General features: G+C 33.0%; 1 protein-coding gene across 1 annotated transcript in view; it reads right to left on the bottom strand.

Annotated features, from left to right (window-relative positions):
- The window catches only part of Rab3-GEF (Rab3 GDP-GTP exchange factor), a 233,866-nt gene that overhangs the window by 181,874 nt on the left and 33,559 nt on the right, over positions 1-18,433 (bottom strand). The gene's annotated exons all lie outside the window — the stretch shown is intronic.

Raw genomic sequence — 18,433 nt, 5'->3', positions numbered from 1 at the left:
AATTTAAGTTCTTTACTAAAAAGAAGTCTGGCAGAAGCCTGTGCAAAAATCATAAAATTATGTACCGAGTTCCCCTTTACGGACAACCCTCTACTTTCAATTTGAGAAAAAAAAACGGACAAAAGGGAACCCTCCCCCCACCTTCGCTCCACTCCGACCTGATATTGGACTATCACGTACGCTATATTAATTTCGCAACTACTCAATGGTCCTTTAATTTCTATCGAAGTAAATCGACAAAGTTTATTTCAATTTTCCCCTTCCCCAACCAGATATCGAAAAATCATATACTAATTTAAATATCATGTATAAATTTAATCACCTCCTCCCACGTTCCCTGTAAATTTCAAGTAGATCGGCGATGTTTAAATTTTGCTCTATTGTTTTAAAGGGACGTCACTTTCCCCGATACAATATCGACAAACACCATAGTGAATAGCACCCCTAACCTTCCCTGAAAATTCTTGAAACTTTCCTTCAAGTGTGGGGCAAGGAAGGTTGCCTCTTCGTTCATAACCTTCCCCCACTGCCTATGTAAATTTCAAGAAAACGTAAGAATTGTTGTTTTTTTTTTTTGCAGTTTTAGAGGAGGACCTCCTCCCCGACTAAATATCGGAAAGTGATGTAGCGTATCTGTTGTAAACGTCCCAGAAAATGTCAAGCAAATTATAAGCCTAAAGGGACGGCCTCTCTTCCGTCCAAATATCACAAAATCAGGTATCAACTATTAATATCGTAACCTCTCCCCAGTCTTCTGTAAATTTCAAGTAACTCGGTAAAAGTTTAATTGTTTCTCTTATGTACTTAAGAGAAGCGGATGTCTCCCTATGCCCTTTTATTTTTATTAAAAAATCGAGAACCTGATATAAATTTCATAACCCATTTTTTCCGTAAAATTTCAATCGGGGGAGTTTAGTTTTGTTTGTACTTTCAAACAAAAAAATTCGGGCAAAGGGGTGGTCCCCCTCCCCGACCAAATATCGAAAAATAATGTAGCGGATTTTTGTCTAGATGCCAACCCTAACATTCAATGAAAATTTCAAGCAAATCGCATAATTTTGTTCCAAGTTTCAAAAAGTAGGGCAAAGGGGAGGTCCCCCTCCCCGTCCACATATGAAACCATCAGGTACCCCATATTAATTCCATAACCTCACCGCATGTTCTCTGTAAATCTCAGATAATTTAGAGAATTTTAGTTTTTTCACTGTACTTTAAAAATGGTCGAACAAAGGGGTGGTCCCCCTCCGCCGCCAAATATCGAAATATAAAGTAGCGGATCTTTGTCTAGATACCAAACCCAATCTTCAATGAAAATTTCAAGCAAATCGGTCAACTTTGGTCCAATTTTCAAAAAGTCCGACGAAGGGGAGGTCCCCCTCCGCGACCAGGTGTCAAAAAATGAGGTACACTATTTTCACCACATGAACGCCCCCTACGATCTCTGAAAGTTTCAAGTAAATCGGTTCAGCCGTTGCGGAGCCAACTCGGAACATACAAACAAATAAACAAACATAGATTGAATTTTATATATATAGATATAGATAGATATTCTCATGTTGTTGTAAATATGTTTGTCTTAACTATTTGTTCTATTTATTCTATTTATACCAACCAAGGCCATAATTTTATTATTACTTAAATGATATGTAATTCTTTTCCAAAATTATTTAATAAAATCTAAGTATGTTACATACCTCTATGGTCCCTTTGATTCTACATATAACTCTCACTTACAATTTTGGTCCTTCGCATTAAGTTTAACGAAGTGAATTAAATTCAAGGACATTTTTTCACTCACTGTGTTAGTAGATGAAATGGTATTTCTATGTATAAGTGCAATTTATTGTGAGATTTTTGTTTCTTGTCATTTAATCTTCATGTTTATTGAAATGAAATTAATTTGCCATTAATCAATGTTACATTGAAATATATTAGACAATATATCAACGTCATTAGTTTTGGCGATGTCATGGAATCTTTAATAAAATTTCCAATTTGTAGGACAACAACGAAAATCTATTCTCTGTAATATAGTAAACCAAAGGAGCATATCTAAATTAATTTGGATAATGAATGACAAACAATGGAGTACATTTTCTAGTTCACATGCCCTACGTTTCAATTAACCTGTCTGCAGAAATCACAAATTGATATATGTATTTATATATTGTAAGATATTAAAGTAACCAATTCCCAATAAACACAAGAATTGGAGAAATGCTTATATTCAATACGCTTTCAAACATTTATTCAAAAAATTAGCTTAGAATTCAATTTGAAAAATTGTTGAGAAAATCGCGTTCTCAACAAAAAGCAGCAACAGAAGAATTCAACACGTTAGTAACAATTTCTCAACATAATATAGTAGGAACAATTTTTCAAACTAAATTTCATCAACATCAACAGTGACTATTATATGGCGTTATTGGAGCGTTTGAAAGTCGAAATCGCGGCAAAACGGCCCCATATGAAGAAGATAAAAGTGTTGTTCCACCAAGACAACGCACCGTGCCACAAGTCATTGAGAACGATGGCAAAAATTCATGAATTGGGCTTCGAATTGCTTCCCCACCCACCGTGTTCTCCAGATATTCCTCACCCACCGTATTCTCCAGCGACTTTTTCTTGTTCTCAGACCTCAAAAGATCGCCGAAACTGAGGCCTATTTTGAGGCAAAACCGAAGGAGTACTACCAAAATGATATCAAAAAATTGGAAGATCGTTATAATCGTTGTATCGCTCTTGAAGGGAACTATGTTGAATAATAAAAACGAATTTTGACAAAAAAAAATGTGTTTTTCTTTGTTAGACCGGGGACTTATCAGCCAACCTGTTACCATATGAGCTATAGACAAATTATGTGGGATCCAACGCGAATAAACTTTTTGACAGTCAATTGTTCATACAATATTGAATGTATGCTGGCCGCCTTAAGATTGTCTCAATCTCACTATAGGTCACATCACGATCAGAGTATGAAGCCGACCCACTTTTATCGGCGGCGGCTGACACTAATTTTTTGCCTCCGGCGGAGGCGGCTTGATGGCTAAGCCGGTATAAATGTGTCTATTCGGCGGCGGACAATTATCCATTATAAAATCAATTTGAAGTTATCCAAATGGTAGGAAGGTTAGGTGGCAGCCCGAAGTATCAGGCTCACTTAGACTATTCAGTCCATTGTGATACCACATTGGTGAACTTCTCTCTTATCACTGTGTGCTGCCCGATTCGATGTTAAGCTCAATGACAAGGTACCTTCTTTTTATGGCCGAGTCCGAACGGCGTTCCACATTGCAGTGAAACCACTTAGAGAAGCTTTGAAACCCTCAGAAATGTCACCAGCATTACTGAGGTGTGATAATCCACCGCTGAAAAACTTTTTGGTGTTCGGTCGAAGCAGGAATCGAACCCACGACCTTGTGTATGCAAGGCGGGCATGCTAACCATTGCACCACGGTGGCTCCCTTCCGACCGTTGCATTGGCCTATATCGCTTTATGTGTCTCCCGCGCCCATTCCTTCCTTCCTTCCTATCCGAATGGTAATGAGATTAGTTGTACAACCAACCATACAATCGCATTTACATTTCATCAAAATTTTTCTGAGCTAAATTTTTGCAAAATCATTATAACAACTTGATACTGACTTATTTTTGGTGGAAAGTTAAACATTTTTACAAAAACTGCAAAAATTTTTAATCAATTTTTCGGATTTAAATCAATATTTATGATTAATTGGCGGCTAACAACAATGATTTGGACAATCTTCCATGAATTTCATCTTGAAATTAACTACGACCTCGGCTGAATTCACAATACTATCGATAAATACTGGTCCTTGACGTAGTTTCATCGCCAAATATTAAATTAAGTTCATTGATCAACTTTTGTTGAGTTAATCCAAAATCAAAAAGATTATCCTGATGTAATTCCATTTTTTGCTACGCGCACCGAAAAACCATGTTTGAACATGGTTGCCGCATCCATTTAATGCTTATCTAGAGCATGTAATTGCCGCGAAAACCATGTATTTTGTCTTTGTAAACATAGTTTTCGAGTGGAGAAAAATGTATGGTGGCAATAAGCATTTGTATGGTTCTCAAATACCACAAACATGTTCTATCATTTAAATGATAGAATTGAGACCATTAAATGGTCGGGAAAATCATGTACCTGACCATTCATTTTTTTTACTTTTTTACAGGGAAAAAAGTATTTTTATAGATTAAGTATAGACATGTCTAGAACCATTACATGGCCATAAAGACCATTTACATTTTTTTCGTGACCATTTAATTTTTTAACTTGTTTGCAACGAAAAGAATTTTATAAAAACATTGAGCAGGTACACACGATTTTCATTTTGCGCGTCAGTCGTGTGTTGATTGTTTCTTGGAATGGACGGAGTATACGGATTTACTGTGTTTTGTGTTAATTTATTTATTCAGAAGTGGCACGTGGTTTTATGTGAACACAAAAAAGGAAAGTGTAATTGAAAAAATGTACATGTTTTTTGTTCTGCATTTTGCTATATGGTATCATTTATTTTTATTTGCAGTTACATGATGTCTGCGTTTGTACATTTGATGGGCACGATGTAAATATGGAATAATTACTTATTGTTGAAATTGAAATTAAATAGAGTGTGTAAAAATGTATGATGTTTGCTTGAACGGCATTATAAATACAAATAAACAATGAATTAGTTTATAAATAAATAAAAACAAACAAATAAAGTTAATTTTGTGTTTTCTTTTCTCAAGTGGCGTCCTTTTTTCTACGATGAAAAAAGTTTTTTCATAAAGATCAAAACATTTTAGGTTGTGACCATGTTCTTTTAACTAGGAGAAAAGCATTTTTAATGAATACCATAACATTTTAAATCGTGACCATTGTCTTTTCTTTCAAACAAAATTCTTTTTTTCAATATAATAACATTTTAGATGAGGACAATTACATTTTTCTTAGAACCATGTTCACTGAGCCAACATGGTTGCAGGTTAAAATATTACATGGTCGCCGCAAAAATAGCTCCTACCATATTATTTTGCTCTTCAAATATGATTGTGACAATCATGTTTCTTCTCTGCGTGTATATATGAATCGTTTAAGATGCTCGTACATAGCGCTTGTATGTCAAAACATTCATAACATGTAAATTGTAAAAATTTATGATAAAGCTGTCAGCTAGGGTTTCCCAATCCCGCCAAATAAAATGTAACCCTCATATACATATTTCTTTGAAAATCCGATGCTTTTGTTCAACTTTACCTAAGCTAAATGAATATTTCATACAAAAAAAATATAATCCTTTACAAAATAAAAATCCTGCATCAAGGTATGTTCAACATTTTATATTGTTCCCAATTTCAAAACAAATGTATTAATATTCGTATATCAAAAAAAATCATAAATTTCCATAATGGAAATAATCGCTGTTGGTATTTGTTATACCCTCCACCGTAGGTTGGGAGGTATATTAACTTTGTCATTCCGTTTGTAACACATCGAAATATTGCTCTAAGACCCCATAAAGTATATATATTCTGGGTCGTGGTGAAATTCTGAGTCGATCTAAGCATGTGCGTCTGTTGAAATCACGCTAACTTCCGAACGAAACAAGCTATCGACTTGAAACTTGGCACAAGTAGTTGTTATTGATGTGGGTCGGATGGTATTGCAAATGGGCCATATCGGACCACTTTTAGTTTGCGGAGCCTCTTGGAGGAGCACAATTCATCCGATCCGGTTGAAATTTGGTACATGGTGTTAGTATATGGTCTACAACAACCACGCAAAAATTGGTCCACATCGGTCCATAATTATATATAGCCCCCATATAAACCGATCGCCAGATTTGGCCTGCGGAGCCTCTAAGAGAAGCAAATTTCATCCGATCGGGCTGAAATTTGGTACATAGTGTAAGTATATAGTCTCTAACAACTATGCAAAAATTGGTCTCTAACAACCATGCAAAAATTGGTCCACATCGGTTCGTAATTATATATAGCCCCCATATCAACAGATCCCCAGATTTTACCTCCGCAGCCTCGTGGATGAGCAAAATTCATCCGATTCGGTTGAAATTTGATACGTGGTGTTAGTATATGGTATCTAGCAACCACGCAGTAATTGGTCCATATCGAGTCCGAACGGCGTTCTACATTGCAGTGAAACCACTTAGAGAAGCTCTGAAACCCTCAGAAATGTCACCAGCATTACTGAGGTGGGATAATCCACCGCTGAAAAACTTTTTGGTGTTCGGTCGAAGCAGGAATCGAAACCACGATCTTGTGTATACAAGGCGAGCATTGCACCACGGTGGCTCCCTAACCTAACCTAACATGTAGCCCCCATATAAATCGATCCCTAGATTTGACCTCCGGAGCCCTTTGGAAGAGCAAAATTCACCCGATCCGGTTGAAATTTGGTACGTGATGTTAGTATATGCTCTCTAACAACCATCCAAATATTGGTCCATATTGGTCCATAATTCTATGTAGCCCCCATCAAAACCGATCCCCAGATTTGACCTCCGGAGCTCTTGGACGAGCAAAATTCATCCGATCCGGTTGAAATTTGGTACGTGGTAAAATTTGGTACATTGCGCTAGTATATGGCCGCTAACAACCATGCCAAAATTGGTCCACATCGGTCTATGGTTATATAAACCCGATTCCCAAAAATAATCTACCAAAATGTTATTTCTATAGAAAATTTTGTGAAAATTTTATTACTATAGAAAATTTTGTCAAATTTTAGTGCTATACAAAATTTTGTCAAGATTTTATTTCTATAGAAAATTTTGTCAAAATTTTATTTCTATAAAAAATTTTGTCAAAATTTTAGTGCTATACAAAACTTTGTCAAGATTTTATTTCTATAGAAAATTTTGTCAAAATTTTATTTCTATAGGAAATGTTGTCAAAACTTTATTACTATACAAAACTTTATCAAGATTTTATTTATATGGAAAATTTTAAAATTTTATTTCTATAGAAAATTTTGTCAAAATTTTATTGCTATAGAAGTTTTTGTCAAAATTTTATTTCTATAGAAAATTTTGTCCAGATTTTATTTCTATAGAAAATTTTATTTCTATAGAAAATTTTGTCAAAATTTTATTTCTATAGAAAATGTTGTCAAAATTTTATTTATATGGAAAATTTTAAAATTTTATTTCTATAAAGAATTTTGTCAAAATTTTAGTGCTATACAAAATTTTGTCAAGATTTTATTTCTATAGAAAATTTTGCCAAAATTTTATTTCTATAGAAAATGTTGTCAACATTTTATTAATATACAAAATTTGTTCAAGATTTTATTTATATGGAAAATTTTAAAATTTTATTTCTATAGAAAATTTTGTCAAAATTTTATTTCTATAAAAAAATTTTGTCAAGATTTTATTTCTATAGAAAATTTTGTCAAAATTTTATTACTATACAAAATTTTGTCAAGATTTTATTTATATCGAAAATTTCAAAATTTTATTTCTATAGAAAATTTTGTCAAAATTTTATTGCTATAGAAAATTTTGCCAAAATTTTATTTCTATAAAAAATTTTGTCAAAATTTTAGAACTATACAAAATTTTGTCAAGATTTTATTTCTATAAAAAATTTTTTCAAAATTTTATTTCTATATAAAATTTTGTAAAAATTTTATTTCTATAAAAAATTTGTAAAAATTGTAGTGCTATACAAAATTTTGTCAAGATTTTATTTCTATAGAAAATTGTGTCAAAATTTTGTTTCTCTAGAAAATTTTGTCAAAATTTTATTACTATACAAAATTTTGTCAAGATTTTATTTATATGAAAAATTTTAAAATTTTATTTCTATAGAAAATTTTGTCAAAATTTTATTTCTATAGAAAATGTTGTCAAAATTTTATTTCTATAGAAAATTTTGTCAAAATTTTATTACTATACAAAATTTTGTCAAGATGTTATTTATATGGAAAATTTTAAAATTTTATTTCTATAGAAAATTTTGTCCAAATTTTATTTCTATAGAGAATTTTGTCAAAATTTTAGTGCTATACAAAATGTTGTCAAGATTTTATTTCTACAGAAAATTTTGTCAAAATTTTATTTCTATAGAAAATTTTGTCAAAATTTTATTACTATACAAAATTTTTTCAAGATTTTATTTATATGGAAAATTTTAAAATTTTATTTCTATAGAAAACAATCTGGTTGGTTCAACAAAGAAAAATAATCAAGAAGGTTCAGCGGTTAAAACTAGAAATGCCCATATGTAATAGGTACTTTTAGTTAATGTGGTATCACAATGGACTGAATAGTCTAAGTGAGCCTGAATCTTAATCGGGCTGCCACTTTAACCTAACCTTAACCTAACCTATAGAAAATTTTGTGAAGATTTTATTTCTATAGAAAATGTTGTCAAGATTTTATTTATATGGAAAATTTTAAAATTTTATTTCTATAGAAAATTTTGTCAAAATTTTATTACTATAGAAAATTTTGTCAAAATTTTATTACTATAGAAAATTTTGTCAAAATTTTAGTGCTATACAAAATTTTGTCAAGATTTTATTTCTATAGAAAAATTTGTCAAAATTTTATTATTATATAAAATTTTGTCAAGATTTTATTTATATGGAAAATTTTGTCAAAATTGTATTTCTATAGAAAATTTTGTCAAAATTGTATTTCTTTATAAAATTTTTTCAAACTGAAGTATATACGTATTTAATAGGCCTTTTGTTTTGGTTTAATATATACCCCGTATGGACTTACTTACAATTGAGAAGCCGGTGTTAAGAAGTTTTAAGATACATTGCCATCGGCAAGTGTTACCACAACAAAAGTAATTCGATTATGGATGAAAGTCTTTAGTACAAGTTTCTATGCAATCCATGGTGGAGGGTACATAAGATTCGGCCAGGCCGAACTTACGGCCTTATATACTTGTTTTTTTTGTTTTCATTTTTATTATCCTTTCCAGGTTAGTCAGTGACTTTTGAGGTAAGTGCTCTTTAGTCATAGCTAAAGGGGACAATAAAATGGAATGGGGGGTAGTGGGAAATATTTCACCCGCAGCATATTTTACAGATATCAAAGAAATGCCATAAAATATAATGGAATTTTAATGAGACCTCCATTACGTCGTATTTCCTGTTGAACTAATCTCGTTTTTCAACATCCGGTAATACAAGAACTTCAATTCATCACCAACAATAACAAAAAAATGGCGCTGAAGAAAATGAGATGCTTCATTCAGTGTTTTTGTTTTTGTTTTTTTTTTTTTTTTTGGTTTATGATGATGGTTCTCATTATAATAATGGATGAATGAAATATTATATGCATTTATTATATTTCCTCCTGGATGATTACAAAAACATAAAAATAAAGATCCATAAAAAATACCATTCAAAGTGGAGAAAAAATTTTAAATTTATTGCAATATTGAAATGTACACTAAAAATTTATTTAACAAATGAAGGCAGTGTATTACCTTAATAAACTGAGTAGTCCAAGTGTCACTAACTCAATGTTTAGCTAAACTAACATAAGAGACTGTAGCTCTTATGATATTCCAATTTTATTTTTCTTTATCTAAGGTAATTTTTATAAAAATAACTCGTCTGTAAATTGCATTTCCTTCCTTAATCTCATATTCTTGGTCATTCATCGTTTCTTTCATTCGTAGTTTTGCTAAATCTCTTTATCCCATTTGGAGTACGTTTTCCTTGTGGCAATAGTTTTTTTTGTGGAAAATTGGGTTAAACTAACTTCCTGAATTGCATGAATTTTAGGTAGATATTCAAAGCAGTTAACCACTTGTCAACTGTCAAATTGGTAAAAAAAAGATCCAAAGCCGTGAAGGACCATAAAAATCAATTATAATTCAAATTGGTTATCCTGAGATTTCAAAGTTAAAATCTAATATCCTTAGAAATAGATTTAGACATACTTCAAATATTGGTCATGTACACTCAAAAAAGAAGGCATTAAAGCCAGTTTAACTTTCAATTTTAGTTTATGGAAATTATATGTTTAAACAAAATTTCTCTTTTATGAGAAAATATCCTACACTTTAATGCTTTTCTTGTGTACGTTAGTTAAATAATCTAAAACAGAAAACAAAACAAGTAAATAAGGCCGTAAGTTCGGCCAAACCGAACAATTAAACCTTCTGAACATTTTATCCTAAATTGTATGCCAGTCTATGTCAGATAAAAACGTAGTAAAAAACCTACACTGAAAAAAATATTGTCGTGAGGTTAAAGATTTCATGTCTTTAAAATACGAATACAAATTTTGCTTAGCATAGAAGGCGCATTTCTCCAAAATAAAGTTATTTTCCTTGTCCAAAAGTCGATAAACTTTTCAATGAAGTCGTATTGTCCTTATAATTAAGTGATTTGACTTAAAAATGGGTATCTTAACATGAAAGAAAAAATTTATGGGCTAAGGTCAACTTGACTTTAATAATTCAGAAAAATTCTTTAAATTTAATGAAATTGTCTTTAAATTTGTTGTCTTTTGGCATCTTGACTACAAAGCAAAAAATCGTTCAAATATAGGACATGTTTTTCAACACTTTATTTTAAAGAAGTTTTTTACTTCAAAGTTAGCATAATTTCTAGTGGAAGTCGAGTCCTAATTTGGAAAATAAAGTTGCCGTTAACTCGTTTTTAAAGGACTTTTATAGCATATGAAGAAAAAAGCTGAGAAAGCGAAAAATTAAAATTTGCTTCCTAGAAGCAAGTACACAAAACCTAAATTTAAAAGAGAATTGTGTCTTAAAAGAATCCTTACTTGTATTCTCCGCTTCTTTGGCTCGGAATCAATACCAAATTTTTTAAAGTAAAGACAAAATCTTTGGAACCGAGTATGCTTTGTTTTCAGTGTATATAAGCCTGTTTAGTTCTTCATCGTTTTATATAAAGGAGTCTACAAACAATTATGAACCCAAATTTCAATCGCACTGAAATAAAGCATGCTCGATTGCAATGATTTTGTCTTCACACTAATGATTTCCTAGCCAAAGAAGAAAAGTAAGGACACATTTTAGACAGAAGAAGAATTCTCTTTGAGTTTTGCGTACTTGATTTTAGGAAACCAAATTTTAAATTATTAGTTTTTTAAGCTTTTTTTCTTCATGTGCAGAGTCCTTAAAAACGTGTTAACGAAAACTTAAATTTCCAACTTCAGACTCGACTTCAAGTAGAAATAATGCTATGTATCATGTAAAAAACTTCTTTACAATAATGTTATGAAAGACATTTCCTATTTTTAAACCCATTTTTGCTTTGTAGTGAAGATACAAAAAGTCAACAAATTTATAGACGATTTCAATAATTTTGAAGAATTTTTCAGAGTTATTTAAGTTAAGTTGACCTTAATCAAAGAAGAGTTTCTTTCATGAAAATATACCTGCTTTTAAGTTGAAAATCGTGAACGGATGGTAACAAAATAAACGGAAACGTTCACGAAAAAGCAAAACGGAATATTTATGTTTTCGTCCACGGGCGTTGTGACGCTGCAAGTCGGAGGCCCTCATTTCCAGCCACAACATCCCAGCAAAAAAATTGGAAGTTGTTCCACAAACATTTCTTTTAAAGCCCATCCCAGAATCCCCCATCGAGTTTTTTTCAACTTCTGATGCAGTCCTTTTGGACAAGTCCACAAACATTTCTTCTAAAGCGCATCGTGGGATCCCTCAATAATTTTTTTCCACTTCCGATGCAGTCCTTTTGGACAAGTGCACAAACATTTTTTCTAAAGCACATCTTGGGATCCCCCAATGATTTTTTTCTACTTCCGATGCAGTCCTTGTGGACAAGTATTAGAAAGAACGCAATCAGGCTATTTTAAGTGCAAATTTTGTATGATTAAATTTTACAAAAAAAAAAGAAAACTAATAAAAAAAAACTTTAAAAAAATATAGAAATTAATAAAAAAAGTAAAAAAATAATTAAAAAAAAATAAATTTCATCCCCGCTGGGATTTGAACCTGTGCCGTTTGACTTTTTCGCTTCCATGGAAGTTCTTTTGAGAAAGTTTTGCAAATTAAGAGAATTTTTAATTTTTTTGTTGATTTTTAATGGGAAAATATATTTGTACGAAAATATATACCGAAAATGAAAAATCAAAACGATGCATGCCATAAAAAAATATTTTTTTTAGAAAAATATTTGATAAAAAAATTGCCGCTGGTGAGATATGAACGTGCGTTTCTTATTTTTTCGTTCATACTAATAAAGAACATCTTGAGAAGCAATTAGAATGTTATTTCTTGATGTTGTATTACGATCATATCACAAACATTTGAATTGACCTTTCGACGCTTTATGTTCAATGGCGTTTGTGGCTGAGTGTGCTAAGGCGTTCTGTTATGGTGCCAGCAAACTCAGGTTCAACCCCTGGTCGGAGCGAAAAAGTTTTTCAAATTGTAAAAATTAGATAATAGGAAAATAATTGTGTAATAAAACATATTGATGAAAAAAAGTGAAATTGGTTGAAAAAAATTTTTTTTTTTTGCTTTTTAAATTTCTTCATTCAAATTAACTTCCAGGGCACAACTTCTAAAGCAATGCAAAGGATCCAAAAAGGGAGTACTTCCGTCCTATGACAAGCCCATGTCAAATTCATTGGAGATGATCCAAGTTTGCACTACTTCCGGATCACAGATTGGGGATCCAAACTACTTTTTTGGAAGCTATCTTTTTGCTGGGATATAATAAATGGGAGCCACCGTGGTGCAATGGTTAGCATGCCCACCTTGCATACACAAGTTCGTGTGTTCGATTCTTGCTTCGACCTAACACCAAAAAGTTTTTCAGCGATGGATTATCCCACCACAGTAATGCTGGTGACATTTCTGAGGGTTTCAAAGCTTCTCTAAGTGGTTCCACTGCAATGTGGAACACCGTTCGGACTCGGCTATAAAAAGGAGATCCCTTATCATTGAACTTAATTCGGGCAGCACTCAGTAATAAGAGAGAAGTTCAACAATGTGGTATCACAATGGACTGAATAGTCTAAGTGAGCCTGATACATCGGACTGCCACCTAACCTAACCTAATAAACGTGAGTAATCGAAATATAATAATAATGAATTACATTTTTAGTTCGAAAAGTGAACTTTAAATATTATTTAAGAAGCTATTTTCCTATAAACTAGAGTAAGTAATTAGAGTAAACAAGTTGCCATTATAAACCAACAACATCCCAGGTTAGCATCGCCTATTACGGATGCTGGGGGAGAAGTATAAAAGGCAGACAGTGTGTGACATCTGGGTCAGTCAATCAACAGCATGCCAAGGAGGTAACACCAACGAGGTAAGTGAGCACCGTAATAGGTATTTTGGAATTTGTAGACTATTTTAGAGAGTAAAGCGGAAGCTAGAGGAGTTCGATCACTACAGTCACGTGGTCCTAATTTCCCCTTATCTTTTCCTATTCCACAGCTAGAGATGTGCGATCACTCTAGCAACGCGCTCCTACAATTCCTCATCATTTTCTATCCCATAGCTAGCTATGTGTGCGACCACTCTAGCAACGTAGTCCTACTTTTCCCTTATCCTTTCTATACAAATAAATTTTCTATAGAAATAAAATTTTAACAAATAAATAGAAATAAAATCTTAACAAAATTTTCTATAGAAATAAAATTTTAACAAAATGTTCTACAAAAATAAAATTTTGCCAAATTTTTCTATAGAAATACAATTTTCAAAAAATTTTCTATAAAAATATAATTTTTACAAAATTTTCTATAAAACTAAAAATTTGACAAATTTTATTATACAAGTAACATTTTGACAAAATTTTCTATAGAAATAAAATGTTGACAAAATTTTTTATAGAAATAAAATGGTGACAAAATTTTCTATAGAAATAACATTTTGACAAAATACTCTATAGAAATAAAAAAGAAATAAAATTTTAACAAAATTTTCTATAGAAAAAATATTTTAAGAAAATTTCTATAAAAATAAAATTTTCACAAAATTTTCTATAAAAACAAAATTTTGACAAAATTTTCTATAGAAATAAAATTTTGACAAAATTTTCTATAGAAATAAAATGTTGACAAAATTTTCTATAGAAATAAAATTTTGTAAATTTTTTTTTTCTATAGAAATAACATTTTCAAAAAATTTTCTATAGAAATAAACTTTTGACAAAATGTTCTATAAAACTAAAATTTTGACAAAATTTTCTATAGAAATAAAATTTTGACAAAAATTTCTAAAGAAATAAAGTTTTGACGAAATTTTCTATAGAAATAAAATTTTCTATAGAAATATAATTTTGACAAAATTTTCTATAAAACTAAAAACTTGACAAAATTTTGTATGCCAATAACATTTCGGCAAAATTTTCTATAGAAATAAAATTAAAAAAAAATTAGAAATAAAATTTTTACAACATATTCTACAGAAATCGGTTGACGCTTACTGAGTCATTTTAGAAGGGCTTTACTTTAGGATATTTTCCAGATAATAACAGGTTGGCTGATAAGTCCCCGGTCTGACACATAGATGGCGTCGCTAGTATTAAAAACAAACAAACAATTTGACGTCTGTAAGTCAATTAGTTTGTAAGATAGAGCGTCTTTTGTGAAGCAACTTTTGTTATTGTGAAAAAATGGAAAAAAAGGAATTTCGTGTTTTGATAAAATACTGTTTTCTGAAGGGAAAAAATACGGTGGAAGCAAAAACTTGGCTTGATAATGAGTTTCCGGACTGTGCCCCAGGGAAATCAACAATAATTGATTGGTATGCAAAATTCAAGCGTGGTGAAATGAGCACGGAGGACGGTGAACGCAGTGGACGCCCGAAAGAGGTGGTAACCGACGAAAACATCAAAAAAATCCCCAAAATGGTTTTGAATGACCGTAAAATGAAGTTGATCGAGATAGCAGAGGCCTTAAAGATATCAAAGGAACGTGTTGGTCATATCATTCATCAATATTTGGATATGCGGAAGCTCTGTGCAAAATGGGTGCCACGCGAGCTCACATTTGACCAAAAACAACAACGTGTTGATGATTCTGAGCGGTGTTTGCAGCTGTTCACTCGTAATACACCCGAGTTTTTCCGTCGATATGTGACATGGATGAAACATGGCTCCATCATTACACTCCTGAGTCCAATCGACAGTCGGCTGAGTGGACAGCGTCCGGTGAACCGTCTCCGAAGCGTGGAAAGACTCAAAAGTCCGTTGGCAAAGTAATGGCCTCTGTTTTTTGGGATGCGCATTGAATAATTTTTATCGATTGTCTTGAGAAGGGAAAAACCATCAACAGTGACAATTATATGGCGTTATTGGAGCGTTTGAAGGTCGAAATCGCGGCAAAACGGCCCCATATGAAGAAGATAAAAGTGTTGTTCCACCAAGACAACGCACCGTGCCACAAGTCATTGAAAACGATGGCAAAAATTCATGAATTGGGCTTCGAATTGCTTCCCCACCCACTGTATTCTCCAGATCTGGCCCCGCGCGACTTTTTCTTATTCTCAGACCTCAAAAGGATGCTCGCAGGGAAAACAAGTATATACGGCCGTAAGTTCGGCCAGGCCGAAGCTTATGTATCCACCACCATGAATTGCGTAGAAACTTCTACTGAACACTGTCATCCACAATCGAATTACTTGGGTAAATACGTATATAATTAAGTTTGACAAATTTTTCTATAGAAATAAAATTTTGACAACATTTTCTATAGAAGTAAAATTTTGCCAAAATTTTCTATAGAAATAAAATTTGACAAATTTTCTATAGGAATAAAATTTTGACAAAATTTTCTATAGAAATAAAATTTTGCTAGATTATTTTTGACTCGAATGGCAACCATGATTATGAACCGATATGGGTCAATTTTTGTGTGATTGGGGATCGGGTATATATAACTATAGACCGATATGGACCAATTTTGGCATGGTTATTAGCGGCCATATACTAACACCACGTTGCAAATTTGAACCGGATCGGATGAATTTTGCTCCTCCATGAGGCTCCGGAGTTCAAATCTGGGGATCGGTTTATATGGGGGCTATATATAATTATGGACTGATATGGACAAATTTTTGAATGGTTGTTAGAGACTATATACTAATACCATGTACCAAATTTCAGCCGGATCGGATGAAATTTGCTTCTCTTAGAGGATCCGCAAACCAAATTTGGGAATCGGTTTATATGGGGGCTATATATAATTATGGACCAATAGGACCAATTTTTATATGGTTGTTAGAGACCATATACTAACACCACGTACCAAATTTCAACCGGATCGGATGAATTTTGCTCCTCTAAGAGGCTCCGGAGTTCAAATCTGGGGATCGGTTTATATGGGGGCTATATATAATTATGGACCAATATGGACCAATTTTTACATGGTTGTTAGAGACCATATACTAACACCACGTACCAAATTTCAACCGGATCGGATGAATTTTGCTCCTCTAAGAGGCTCCGGAGTTCAAATCTGGGGATCGGTTTATATGGGGGCTATATATAATTATGGACCGATATGGACTAATTTTTGCATGGTTGTTAGAGACCATATACTTATATTATGTACCAAATTTCAGCCGTATCGGATGAAATTTGCTTCTCTTTGAGGCTTCGCAGGCCAAATATGGGGATCGGTTTATATGGGGGCTATATATAATTATGGATCGATGTGGACCAATTTTTGCAAGGATGTTAAGGACCGTATACCAACAACATGTGTCAAATTTCAGCCGGAACGGATGAAATTTGCTTCTCTTTGAGGCTCAACAAGCCAAATCGGGGGATCGGTTTATATGGGTGCTATATATAATTATTGACCGATATGGACCAATTTTGGCATGAGTGTTAGAGACCATATACCAACACTATGTACCAAATTTCAGCCGGATCGGATGAAATATGCTTCTCTTATAGGCTCTGCAAGCCAAATTTGGGAGTCCGTTTATATGGGGGCTATACGTAAAAGTAGACCGATATGGCCCATTTGCAATACCATCCGACCTACATCAATAACAACTACTTATGCCAAGTTTCAAGTCGATAGCTTGTTTCGTTCGGAAGTTAGCGTGATTTCAATAGACGGACGGACATGCTCAGATCGACTCAGAATTTCACCGCGACCCAGAATATATATACTTTATGGGGTCTTAGAGCAATATTTCGATGTGTTACAAACGGAATGACAAAGTTAATATACCCCCCATCCAATGGTGGAGGGTATAAAAATTGGCTGCAATGAAGAGGTGATCGCCGAAACTGAGGCCTATTTTGAGGAAAAACCGAAGGAGTACTAGCAAAATGGTATCAAAAAATTGGAAGGTCGTTATAATCGTTGTATCGCTCTTGAAGGGATCTATGTTGAATAATACAAACGAATTTTGAGAAAAAAATGTGTTTTTCTTTGTTAGACCGGGAACTTATCAGTCAACCTGTTATACCGCATTTATTTTGACCACATAGTCAATAAACATCAATGGAGCGGGAGTAACCATCGTTTGTGGTAGTGGTCCACACCATTACCATTGACGGCGTTTGAGTTCTGGTTACCAATGGTATATATTTTCAGCTGACCTTTTAAGCAAGTAAATCCGATCATTTGATTTGTTCACAAACTGTTCTACTTGGCAATGGCTTCTTTTCATGGCTGAAAACCAAATTGGTTAAATGGCCACTTTCGTGCAAGCGAAGCAACGCTTTGGTCCTTTCCAAGCTCAATTCATTTTGTGTATCGGCGATCTCTTGAACTTTTTGGAACTTCAATGGCTTTGGCAAATGGCCAACATCTCCCACCATTTTGCTAATGTGTACAATTACTTCCTTACAAGATAGTCCAACTTTAATACCTTATGCAAAGTATGGCCAAAAATCTGCAGCACCTGTTTGTTTGCCTACATTCTATCAAATCAAGATTAGCTCCTAAGTATTAGTTTCAACTTCTGTCTTTTCCAACTAAATACGCTAAGCCTTTTTCTTTTGGGCGAAGTACACTTAACTTTTGTCAAAAGCAAGCATTCTTGATGACCATGTAGATCGAAATAGAAATCTCAACGTTTGTGCAAGGCATTACAGATAAATCACCCTAATCCTTTTTTGTTGCCTTCTCTCACAAACATGGCATTTTTATCTTAGTTTCGAGACAAGGAAATGCATTAAGCTTCCAGGGCATGGAAGTGTATATCCATCCATGTTATGCATCCACCATGGATACCATTCCAGATTACCATTCAAGTTAGAACATCCATCTCAAGCCAAAAACAAAAAATTAAAAGAACGAAGACAATCTACGAAAGATGTTGTGAAAGAGAAAACCTTAAGTACTTTTAAGATTTCCCTAACACCCACACAAAAACAAAATCCAAAACAAGGATATCACACCATTCCATCCATTGGGGAACAGCTGAAAGCTAAAACATGCCAATAACAGTTGAACAGATATG

The sequence above is a fragment of the Haematobia irritans genome, chromosome 3 (assembly GCF_050003625.1).
Source record: "Haematobia irritans isolate KBUSLIRL chromosome 3, ASM5000362v1, whole genome shotgun sequence".
In the NCBI taxonomy this organism is placed as follows: domain Eukaryota; kingdom Metazoa; phylum Arthropoda; class Insecta; order Diptera; family Muscidae; genus Haematobia; species Haematobia irritans.
The sequence above is the reverse complement of the archived record's forward strand: the minus strand, read 5'-3'. Positions and strand labels throughout refer to the sequence as shown.